At 38.0% G+C, this 11534-nt stretch overlaps 1 non-coding gene across 1 annotated transcript; it reads right to left on the reverse strand.

Moving 5' to 3' along the window:
* Nucleotides 1–339: 339 nt before the first annotated feature.
* On the reverse strand, nucleotides 340–441 carry LOC112532598. The gene has a single exon (XR_003075539.1). It is a non-coding gene; the product is annotated as a U6 spliceosomal RNA (small nuclear RNA).
* Nucleotides 442–11534: the final 11093 nt, after the last annotated feature.

Raw genomic sequence — 11534 nt, forward strand, 5'->3', positions numbered from 1 at the left:
TGTTACCTGGGAGAAGAGACCAATCCCCACATTGCTGCAACCTCTTTTCAGGTAGTTGTAGAAAGCAATAAGGTCTCCTATGAGCCTCCTCTTCTTTAGACTAAAGAATCTCAGTTCCCTCAGCTGCTCCTCATTAGGCTTGTGCTCCAGACTCCTCACAGCTTCGTATCCCCTCTCTGGACACTCTCCAGGTTTTCAATGTCTTCCTTGTAACAAGGGGTCAAAAACTGAGTACAGTACTCAAGGTGCAGCCTCACCAGTATCAAGTAGAGAGGGGCAATCACTTCCCAAGTCCTGTGAACTACACTATTTCTGATACAAGCTTGGATGACATAAAAAAAAAATATGGAACACTTCATGAATTTGAATGTCATCGTTGTGCAGGGCCATGCTAATTTTCCCTGTTTTGTTCAAATTTTAGTATATGTGCTGCTGAAGCATGATTATTCCTTACTTGAGTATTGTTAGAGAGCTTGATAGTGACCAACTCCTGAGGTGTTACTTGAACAACTGCTAGAAGGCTCACAAGCAGAAAAGAGATGCCTTTTTCAGTCTGATGATGCTGCATGTCAATTTTTTCTCTCCTGCATCAAAGCCCTAGGTTGAGTTCTTCATTTATTTGATGAAGTTGATTTAATTGTGGGTAACAAAGCTGTCTATTGATATAATATTCTCATTTTAGTTTATCTGCAACTGCTTCAAAGAGACAGAGTATGTTAACTATTGCTTTGCTGTGTGTCTTTCTGTATTAGCCATCATTGGTGCATAATTTCTCGTTCATTGGGCTACGTCTGGAAGACTGCATGTAATATAAGAAAAAAGACTATAATGAGCCAGGAGAAGAGACTGTGTGTGGAAAGAAAAGAAAAAATAAAGAAATAAAAATAGAATCCTTAAAGATTCAGTGTAATCCTGTGTTTTTAGTAATTTGCTGACAAAGAAGCTGTTTTACAGGCAGATCAATATCTATGTCCACTGTAGGGAAACATTCGAGCCTCTGATGGATGTCTGTCCTTTAATTTGCTACATATTTCTCCTTCAGGCTCAAGGTTTTGGACTGTTTTTTTCATCTCTACCTGATGATTTTTTAATTTTGATTCATGTATTTGCATTACTTTAGACCCCTATTTATTTAGACCCCAGTTTTATGACTGGGATTCCGTGTTTCACAAACACAGTTAGAATCTTCTCCTGTAATCTTGGTTTTGCTAAGATATGAAGAGAAAGCTTAGAATAGAGCAGTGAAGCAAGAGGCTAAAATATACTCAACAGTGGGTAACAGAGGGAACATGACATACTGAGGTACTTGTAACATGATAGTTTAGTAAGAGTGGATCCCATCATTTCAGAGCCAAAGCAGTCTTTTAATAAGAGAATTTTTCATAGCGTGTGTTCTGGTCATGTACCACTGGTTTCTTCAGCACTTCCCCAGACTCTGTTGGTCTTGCACCTTATGTTATTCCCTTCTACTTCATGCAAGATTCCAGAGTATGGAAAGGAGACACATAAAAATGAGTACATAAAGAGTTATAAACAGTCTAGCTACAGAAAAGAATAGCTTGGATACACGAGAGTCTCTGTTTTTCTCATTTATATTTGTCTAAAAAAAGCAGTAATTACCTTAGGTTTATGCCAACAGAAGGGTTATGTAACATTAGGATTTTGTCTTTTGCAACATGAAATTGCCAAGTATTTTCCTTTTGGTCATCCAGCTGTTGCCCATACAGCCCAAATTGGACCATTTATAAAAGCTTGGCCTATCAGCATATATAGCTTTGGTAAATTTTACTCAGACTCCTAGGTCTTAGCAATCATTCCAAACTAGAAACAGGTGTTCTAGACTATAATAATGTCTTTGGGTATGAGAAAGTGGGTGTAGAACTTGTGCTTTTCCAACCGTTACCTATTGGCCATATCTTACAGTGGGCCATCTGAACCAAAACAAACACTGGCTCATTTCTGGGGTTTTTCTTCCAGCATTGCTGGAGGAGGTGCCAAATGCATGGCTGTTATTCAATTTGCATAAAACATGAGGCAAGCTACGCATTGATTTCTAAAGACTAACGGAAAACTATCTCAAAAGTAAGAACAGTACCCTTAAAAACCACAAAAACCTTACAGTCATAAAATTATAAAATCATTGAATGGCTTAGGTTGGAGGGGACCTTAAAGATCATTCAGTTTCAACCTCCCTACCATGGCCAGAGTTGCCAGTCACTAGATCAGGGTACCCAGGGCCCCATCCAAGCTGGCCTTGAATAGCTCCAGGAATAGGGCATTCACACAAGCTCTCTGGCAACTTGTTTCAGTGCCTCACCACCTTCTGAGTAAAAAATTTCTTCCTAATGAAGAATTACTTTCTAACCTGAATCTCCTCTATTTTAGTTTAAAGTGATTTCCCCTTGTCCTATCAGGAGGACTACTAGCTCAATATAAGCAATTACTTGCTCTGTAATATTTATTTTTCCTTGTGCTTTTAAAAAAGCCTATAAGGAAAATAACCTTGGCACAGAAAACAAACTTAATGATGGCTCAGCTTTCTTTGAGCCATCATCTTTTCAATTGGTCATTAATCCCCTACTGGTACCACAGGCTTTTGACTGTGGTGTATTTAATTCATGGAGGTTACACAGGCTGGTTCCCATCAAGACTGCAAATACAAATTCAGGATAAAATTAAGTTCTTCGCGTTTTTGGCCAGAAATCTCTGGCCTTCTTCATATAGATGACATGCAGAAAAAGAACTCAAACTATAACCATCCTCTGCTACAGTGTTTTTGTGATTGGCAGCACTACCTATGGCTGGGGGTTGGAATCTTCAGGTCCCGTCCAACCTAAGCCATTCTATGATTCTATAGAGACTTTGATGGGCATGTCTAATTGCAAAAGAAGAGAAAAGGAAGGCAAGGGAAGGGAGGAAGGAAGAGAACCCTTATCTCTTTCTGGCACTCTCATCCATTTTTATTTATTTATATTTTTGTCTGCACTGAGGCTGGGAAACAGGTGGTTTTTTATCCCTGCCAGAGCTTTACCTTCTCTGTTACGGTGTCTTTCTGCATCTCTCAGTGTGTCCAGTTTCATAAATATTTTGGTTGTCTGTTAATATGTTTTTGACTCTCCTTTTCTGTCCTCTGTACCTCTCCACTGACATGACAAATCCGTACAGAAGGAGATGGTGCAGCTGCCAATGCAGGCCTCATTCTGGTTTCCGGCAGCTCTATCACGGATAAACTCAGTATTGGATGAACCTTTGGCTCCTCAGTATAAAGTAACAAAGAGAGGGGGCTGACTTTTGGTCAGAAGACTGTTTTATAAAGAGTAAAATAATCCTCAAGTAGCAAGGTCAAGAGCTAATCTTTACCACAGCAGTAACAAGACAGCCCTAGCATGTTCCCTTGCTATTTAGCAGTGCAAGGCAACATCAGAAAAAAAAAAAAAAAAGAAGAAAAAAAGGGTGTAAAAAGGAATATTTCAGAATTTCTTAGCACCTCTGTGCTGTTTCTTGAGAAAATGCAATCAGATTTTTTGCTAAACTCTCTCTCCACTGATTGTGGTGCTACTTGCTCATCTTTTTAAGGTTACAACAGGTACTTAGTGTGTGTGGTTAATAAAACATTTCATCCTCTTTATGTTTAGAGTGTTGACATGTAAGTAAAAAAAAAAAAAAGAGGAAGTATGTGACTTTCTGTTGTTTCAGAACTGACAGTCTGGCATCTGAACCTTTATCACTTTCTATGTATCAGTTACCACATCTATCTAAGAAAAAAATGAAAATTAAAAAATCTGCATTTATTTCCTCCTTCTTTATTCTGATCTGATTCTTACACAAGAATATCAAGCCTAAGTAAATAAAAAATGTCTCATATGTTCAAGTGACATTGTGACAATGCCAGTCTAGGCTCTTCAGAGAAACTGGGATAACATTGCATTTTCTTTCATGTTTTATTCTACAGCTGAATGTGATTTCACCTGAAGCATTTGAATGCTTTGTTAATGACGAAGTATGAATAGAGAGTGAGAGATTCTGTATACCTGAGATATAATTCCACAGCCACATTTGTAGCCACAGAATTACAGATGGTGTGAAAATGGTGCTGATTAAAATACTCAGTCTAGCACTTAATAGCGCTTTACATTCTCAAATACATCACATTAATGGATTGATCTTTGCCACACCCCGTGGGGTATTTTCCTTTGCATTTCTTGCATGTGTAAACTGAGAAACTGCACACAGAGGAGACAGACTAATTCAATTTGTTGTTATAACAGCTCTTGATCTCACTGAGTACTGTTCTATGAAAGGTATAAAAGGCTTTTTGGTGTTTTTAATTTCTCACTGAGATCAACTAGTTCTGGAAGCTCTCAATTATTTCATAGACAGATTAGGTAATGTAAGAAAGATAATGACTAAGTTGGTATTGTCGTGAAATAAATCTCTTCCTAGTCCCTTAACACTCTATTTTTAATATTGTTTTCCAATTAGCATAGCAGCAGAATATGTACACGAGGTAGTTAAATAAGGGCTAAGGAGTTTTAGATGCTGTAGCTTCAGCTAGTGCAGTGGACATGGGCTTTACAGCTTACCCTCCTCTTCTCTACATGGAATTTTGTTGGGACGTTTGGGACTGAATAGAACTCATGCCTTCATGGCTGAGGCAGCTAGGTCATTTACAAGAAGCAAAGGGGCTGTTGTGTTGCTTAGCATCAGAATGATTTTACTTTTTTTTTATTTTATTTTTTTTTTTAACTTTGGCTAGCGTCTTAGGGGGAAAAAATGGAAGAGAAAAATGGCATTATACAGGAGATGGAGGTGGTTTTTGGATTGTGAAGTGTGTTTTTATTTCATCATTTATCTCAAATAAGTAATCGAGGTTCAGCATCTCCTGACAGGAAATGACATGCAGACCAGCCTTGTTTTAGGCTCAAGTAGAAGCATCTATCATGTAAATTAACTCTGAACCGTGCCAGCAGGCTACATACATTGAAGGGATAATGGGTGGATGATGTATTTTGTTATCCTAGGCCTTATTTATCTATTTCACTTTTTTTCTTTTTTTTTCTTTTTTTTTTTTTAGCAAGCAGCTACTGTGATAATTGCCAAAATCCAATGTTACATGGTTATCTAAAGGGCATGGGAACATTTGAAACCATAATCAGGTACTGAAAGATTAGCTGGGGGACAGACTCAGACCTGCTTGTACATCTATTTTTCCCTGTATCCACTCAGCTTTGTTCTCCCTGTCTCTGTAAGAAGATAGCACCAAACTTAGTATATCTGGGACTAACCTAGAAGGTTATGGATATCTGAGTTCTTACTGATTTATCAAATGTTATTTTTCCTTATTTTCTATTTAAATAATCAGGACCATATGACCTGGAGGACATATCTGTATGGTACTGTTCAGTGTTGTATAGTTGTAGAATGTCTTGAGTTGGAAGGCACCCACAAGAATCAGCAAGTCCAACCCTAGGCTCCACACAGGACCAAGCAAAAGTGAAACCCTGTGTCTGAGAGAGATGTCCAAACGCCTCAGGGCAATGACCAATGAGAAGCCTGTTCCATGTCTAACCACTTTCTGGTGAAGGACCTTTTCCTAACATCCAACCTGACCCTCCCTTGCAGCTCCATGCTGTTCCCTTGGGTCCTGTCGCTGTCACCAGAGAGCAGAGCTCAGTGCTGCCCTTCCATTCCCCTAGTGAGGAGCTGTAGGCTGCCATGAGGTCTCCTCTCACTCTCCTCTAGGCTGAACAAATGAAGTTATCTTAGCTGCTACTCATATTTCTTGCCTGCTAGACCCTTCACTACCTTTGTTGCCCTCCTCTGGACACTAATAGTTTAATGTCCTTCTTTTATTGTGACATCCGAAACTAAGCACAGCACCAGCACAAAGGAGAGCATCATGTCATAACATACCTGAAAAATGGTGTAGCTGGTATTAGAAGCAGTGTCACCTGAAGGAAAGTACTGTAACAGAACCTCTGGAAGAGTAAGTTGATATTTATTTTCAGAAGCTCTAAATAAATTGATTTTATCCACTGACACTCACATAACCACATTCTCAGAAACTCTAGGATGAATGTGCCCAAGTGTTCTGCTAGGATAACTTTTACCACATAGGAATATGAAACGTCCCAGGTATTGAGTACTAGTCACATTCCAGAGCTCTTGTTTGATGATACTGAGGTAATGTGGGAGCTGATATTTTGTACACATTAGAAGTGAACAATTATTATGGGGTTGTTCTTTGATTCAGAATCTTGCATTAGTGTCCTTAAATCTTAAGCAAGGTTACTGCTCATTATCTTTCTTGTCTGTAGTATATAGTTGGAATACCTATATATATCTGTGTAGCTGTATCTTGTTTTCTTTATGGGCTAACAAGAAAAGGAATGACATTTGTGATAGAAGATGACCTTGATGCCATTCTCCTGCTGTCAGTGTAGGATCTCCCCCGATGAATCATTTGTGCTATGGTCTTTCCAGAGTGCAGACTTTGTGGTCTTGACATGAACAACATATTTCTCATTTTTATTGCTGGGAACAGTGTCCTTTGTTGTTAATGCAGACCATTCTTTTAACACTTGTTTTACTGTTTCTGCTGTTGCTAGCACACACATTTTCATTCATTTCTAGTTTGTACGAATATTTCAGTTAAAAGTGTATATATTTCCTTTGTACTCTCTATACGTACATCAGAGCAGCTTAGAGTCAGAGTAAGTGAACTTGGACAGAATACCAGGTAACATGGACATGAACATCCATGCCTGTTCATTGCCTAAGTGAGAATCAGAGGTTTTAGTCCTAACTCAGCTTGAAACAGTTTTATGTTCCAACTCTGAACCGTGACGCTGGTTTCAAAACTATTGCTCTTACAAGGTCAACCGAGTATCAGCAAGATACCTGTCCAAATTTAGGAAGTCAGTTACTGTGAACTAGCTTGGATGAGTACCTTTGTTCTCAGGTTGTTAAAGCTTTTCTGCTATTTTCCTGCTGTGATTATATTCTCCAAACAATGAACAGATTGCATTGTCATAGGGGCTTATCACTTTCACAAATTCTGAAATGGTGAGCCAAGCTATAAGGGCATGTTTCCTTGATAGCTTAGCCAACCTCACAGTTCACTGTCACTGAAATGATGTGCAGCATTACTGGCTGCACAGTTACTTTCTGAGCTGAGCTGATACAGCAGTTAATCAGAGATCAGCTATCACAAACTCCAGTTTCTTTATAGTGGTACATAGCTGGTATTTTGTTGATTAGCAAACACTACTGTATAAGCCTATAACCTAAAAAGTTAGCTGAAACTACAGAAGCAGCATTTGACACATAGTCATAGTAGTAGTTATATTAACACTGTGTTTGCAGAGTTAAAATTCTTCTAAAGCTCACAGCTAATACAGGCATATGCAGGGGTACAGGATTGCATCTTGGTGAATTATGCTTCATTAAGTATATCCTCTACTTCTATTCTCTTAAATTGCATGCTGGAGAACATGTTAGAAGAGTCTGTTTCAAATCCATATCTTATCTGTGCAATAATTCAGACACAATAGCAATTGCTCATCCTAAGCCAAGCAAAAAATGTTGCTATCATAAGAAGGGAGTAAAACTTACTTCTTTGAAACATGACTGGAGTGAGAGAAGACAGCTGGTATTATTAACAGTTTCATTGACCCATTCATAAATTACTTGAAGGAATGTCCAGAGAGACCTTAATTTTAAGAGGTGACCAAAATGACCACAGGGAGCTATTACAACTTCTTCAAAGTGAGTAAATCTGTACTAAGTGAGTTAATAGCATCATGAGCTTGAGATCACAAGGCTGCTATTATATCCAACAGAACTAAAGCAAATCAAAGTTAGGTCTTAAATTTAAGTTAGGCATTAAATTTAGAGGGAGTGTCTTGCCATGCTGTATCAATCTATCCTGTGTCACAGCTATCTATATTCAGTTTATATACAGTGCCTATGAGTAATATCATTTATATGGTGACAGTTATTGATTTCAATGAGATTGCATAGATATGAATGTATTTATATGTAGTAAATCACACAGAATGATTCAGGCTAACTGTTACAACTTTATTCATCAAGGGAAGTCCTGTACTTCTCATGAGAGTCCTTTGTTTACTGATAGCATGTAGAGCATGTAATAGTAAATGTGAGCTATCTTCTATGATGAGTAGGGTGTTCAGAATTGGACTCTAGCAACAAATTCATTTCTATGTCCAGATGCTTTACAGTGCTTTTGGTTAGTTTGCTTTATGTTGACCTTAAGATTAGGAAACATGCATTTTTCCAGAGAAAAGGGTTTTGTAATTGTGCTAAATAACTGAAAGAAATCTGATATTTAAAACTATTATCTTTTAATTAACAGTGAAGCATTAATTTTATGTAAATTTGTATATGCTGTTTTATTACTATTATTGCCTCTTTCTTCTTCATAAAGTGGCTAGCAATTTCAAGGGAAGGATTTCAAATTATATTGCAATCTGTGAAAGTGAAAGAGGGTCTGACTGATATATGGAAGTACATGCATACTCATGGAGATTAGTTTATTATTGAAAAGAAGCCTTTTGTTAAGAAAGTATCAGGAGCTGATAAACTGTACCCTATCTTATTATTTACTGATACTGAAAAAAGCAAGAAAAAATTATTACCAGTTGTAAGGCAGATTCAGAGATATAGATGCAATTATCCAGCCTAGGACTGAGATAGAATATTGTATCTCATAGTCTTAATTCTCTTTACGTAAAAAAGCACTGAAAATCAATTTTAGGTTTGGCCTTGGCTGCGCAGGACTATTTGAACATAGCAATTCTAGCAGCCTTAAGATCCTTAATGCTGCTCCAAGTCTGCATTTAGTACTGTGAGAAACACACTGAATCATCACAACTACCTTCTGGTGTTCAAAATGGTAGTCAGGCCTCCCTCAGCATTTAGACTCGTCAGTAAGAAAACGCAGCTGCTCTGTTCCCTATTTAAAATCTGTCTGTTACAGTTCCCCATTGCTCATTAATTGCCTGGATGCAGCATTTTATTTCAAAGCACAGTCTTGAGCAGTAACTTTTGCACATCTTACTTTACAGAGAACAGATCTATTGGAGCAAACAGAACTTGTTTTTTGACAAGGCTAGATAATAAAAGGGGCTGTGCTGACATCTACTTGCACTTAGACTTACATTTGACTTAGTACCACATGACATTCCAATTAAAAAATTAGAACTATGCAAAATTAATGTAGCACATAATAAATAGATTAAAATTGGCTGATGGATTTCAAAAAAGGAATTGTAAATAAGGAATCATCATCCACAGAGGGTATTTCCAGCAGGATTCCACAGGGATCTTTTCTGGCCTAACACAGTTCAGTGGTTTTATTAATGGCTCAGAAGTGAGAAAATCAGTACCTGTAAAATTTGCAGAGGATACAGTATTAGTAAGAGTAAATAGTGATAAAGTTGGATCAATTTCACAGAGCAATCTAGTTCATTTGGGAAGTGGGGCTTATGCTTTAACCAGCATAAACATTAATGTAGCCAAATGCAAGGTCATCTGTAGGGGAGCAAAGATGATTGCATACACACGCAAAGCAGGGTGCTTGCTTCCAGGGAAACAGTAACCTTGAAAGGAACTCGAAGTCAGGGTGGCTAATTGGCTGAACAAGAGCTCTCAGTGTGACGCAGTGACTGAAAACTAATGTGATTCTCGGATGAATAAGCAGGAAATTATTGAATAGGAGCAGGAATGCAGAGACGAAGACATAGTTATGTGCTCTTACAGAGTCTTGACCAAGACCACTCTGCATCCCTGAGTTGGGAGTTGAGCCTGTACTGTGAGAGGTGAAAACACTGCACAGCACAACCCTCTGAAGTGAAGACACCAGAGGAAGTTCTCTGTTCTTACTCAGAGATTTGTTTGAATTGGAGCCTTTCTTAGCATGATTCAACCTGCTTATATGGTAGTATCCATGTTGCTTCATATTTTTGCTCTTAAATATTAGTCCCATCTAGAGAAGAATAAACAGAACAGTCCAGTACTGAGTAGAATGTTGCTAAATGATGAAAGCAGCCCATGATCTATTTCAAGGAGTGGGGAAAACATCAAAAAAAGGGTGGAGGAGAATAAAACCACATATCAGCTAAACAATTCATCGTATTACATTGCTGATCAGCTGCCCGAGTGGTAACAAATATATTGAGAACCGTGATCTGCTCAGTACCAACTTTCCTGGTCACACTTGCAATCTGATTAATGCACTTTTATTGAGCTAACAAATAAGATGATGGAAAAACACTACAGTTTGTGACAAAACTCAAATGTATTTCTGCACCTCCTGAAATCTGTACTCTGCTCAGTGCTTTGAAACTGTATTTGCAAAACTGAAAAAAGGACACTTTCTAAAGATGGGAGATGGTATACCTTCCCTTCCTTCTTTCCTTCCTTCTTCCCTTCCTCCCTTCTTTCCTCTGTTTTCTTCTCATACTAACTTCATCTTCTTAATTAAAGAGGTGTCATTTTAAATTCTTTTTAAATGTTTAAGTGCCCTTAATTTGATGTTGTATGTTTAGATTTAGGGTGATGCTGTTGATGCCTAATCCCATGTGGAGAGCTTGGCAGTAAGATGGCTATGTTACTATGTATTGCAGAGACCTGGAGAATTTTTTCCTCTCCTACTGAACAGAAGATTTTGAATAACCATAGCAACAGTAAAACCTGCTGTGAAACTTACAGCATGAAGTGTTGCAGATACTACCTCTGGGGATCAAGGAGTTAATGAAAAGTATCTCTTCTGTGTTGTTTTCCCCCCCTACCCCATCACTCCCAGGTTAATACTATAGAGTTGAACAAAAAAACAAGTGAACAGTTTCTGACCAATAGCTTATACTACTATTTTCTTCTGTTTTCTTTTTCTCAGATTGCTCTGCATTGGTTGTGGGTGATGCTTTTTTTTTTCCCCCTTATTTCTATGACTTATTTAAAAGAAATCAGCATGAAATGTTTAATTTTTAATATTGAGTATTCAGACAAGCTACAGAAATGCTGGAAGAAGTGTGTGTGTTTTGTGGGAAGCAAAATTAAACATACAGCTCATATGGAATGACTTGCCTGGCTTAATTAGATTGCCTTTAGGGGATTCAGTGGGTAGGAGATTGACCTGCTGAGAGAAAAAAATCACATATGTACTAAGGTTACCGAAGGTCAGCTGAGCTAGATATTCTTTTAGCCTACAGCAAGCACAAAATGTTTCAGAGTAGCTGAAATCTTCTTGTCTGTGAGGTAAGCTGAGATCTGATGCATTTGCCTTGAGATGAGAGACTGAATCTGAACAGCCACCAGCACTCAATTGCTGTATGGCAGCTTAAGTCTGAACTGACTGTGCCTAAGTCTTTAGATTCAAATCGCAAGGCTTTTAAAATAGAAACTGGACTGGATAGTAAAAAGAGAGGAGATGGGAGAGAACAGAGGAGAGAAATGAGAAAGTACTTAAGGCTTTTTTATTATTGTTGTTTTGTCTCCTCAGCAAGCCTGTT

The sequence above is a fragment of the Gallus gallus genome, chromosome 5 (genome assembly GCF_016699485.2).
Source record: "Gallus gallus isolate bGalGal1 chromosome 5, bGalGal1.mat.broiler.GRCg7b, whole genome shotgun sequence".
NCBI classification, from domain to species: Eukaryota; Metazoa; Chordata; class Aves; order Galliformes; family Phasianidae; genus Gallus; species Gallus gallus.